Genomic DNA, 1,205 nt, shown 5'->3' on the forward strand with positions numbered 1-1,205 from the left:
GAACTGCTCCATCATGTCCAAATCAGAGAAATGTGCAGAACTGCTCCATCATGTCCAAATCAGAGAAATGTGCAGAACTGCTCCATCATGTCCAAATCAGAGAAATGTGCAGAACTGCTCCCGGCCGACGGCCCTGGCTGGAATGCTGGAAGAGGAACTCACAAAGAACAAACAAACAAACAAAGTTACACACAGTGGTACAGACACAAGTGTTTCCATAAATCATTACAACATATAACTAGGTCATCGGAACTAGGAATATTTACATAAAATTCTCGTCAACTAACCAGTAACCTCGATGGTGTTTACTTTAAGCCGTCACACAGATCTAGATCTAGGCTTGGAACTTAACGTTTCATTATTTAGTTACCGGTACCAGGTACCCCACAGACAAGCCTGACCTGTCAGCCCATCCCACCCCACCCCATCCCACCAATAGCAGAAACGTTCATAAACATGACATGTAGATATCGAGAAGAAAGTAGATCTATTCTAAGGCTATTTCCACAAAACTGAACAGCCACTCCCAACGGAGAGATGGAGAGACCGCTGATTCCTGGTACCGGACAAATTCTAATTCACTTTTCTCCCTGTCCAAATATTCCGACATTTCATCAGGATGCCAGTGTAAGGTCAGGATGCCAGTGTAAGGTCAGGATGCCAGTGTAAGGTCAACTGTGTTGATGAGCAGCATTAGATTTGGTCCTAAACGACAGTGAGCCAACCTGGCAACACACTCTGGTACAGTAATATCAAACGACAAATACTTGGAGCACAGCTGGAAGGTGAATCAATCGACGCAGACCTGGAAGGTGAATCAATCGACGCAGACCTGGAAGGTGAATCAATCGACGCAGACCTGGAAGGTGAATCAATCGACGCAGACCTGGACGGTGAATCAATCGACGCAGACCTGGACGGTGAATCAATCGACGCAGACCTGGACGGTGAATCAATCGACGCAGACCTGGACGGTGAATCAATCCACGCAGACCTGGACGGTGAATCAATCCACGCAGACCCAGCCAAGACTGGGAACATCATATCACATCACACAGAACACGCCACACACCACACATCACACACCACACATCACACACACATCACACACCACACATCACACCACACACCACAGAGAAATAAAGTTCAGTGCGGCACATACACACGAGATTCAAAGATGAATGGGGGGTGAGTGGAGGGGTGAG

The 1,205-nt window shown here is 47.1% G+C and overlaps 1 long non-coding RNA gene across 1 annotated transcript; it reads right to left on the bottom strand.

Moving 5' to 3' along the window:
- Window positions 1-9: 9 nt before the first annotated feature.
- On the bottom strand, window positions 10-1,199 carry LOC118477793. Its single transcript, XR_004858612.1, has 2 exons — window positions 833-1,199; window positions 10-778 (listed from the first exon to the last, which is right to left on the bottom strand). It is a non-coding gene; the product is annotated as an uncharacterized LOC118477793 (long non-coding RNA).
- Window positions 1,200-1,205: the final 6 nt, after the last annotated feature.

This window comes from Aplysia californica, unplaced genomic scaffold (assembly GCF_000002075.1).
Source record: "Aplysia californica isolate F4 #8 unplaced genomic scaffold, AplCal3.0 scaffold00221, whole genome shotgun sequence".
NCBI classification, from domain to species: Eukaryota; Metazoa; Mollusca; class Gastropoda; order Aplysiida; family Aplysiidae; genus Aplysia; species Aplysia californica.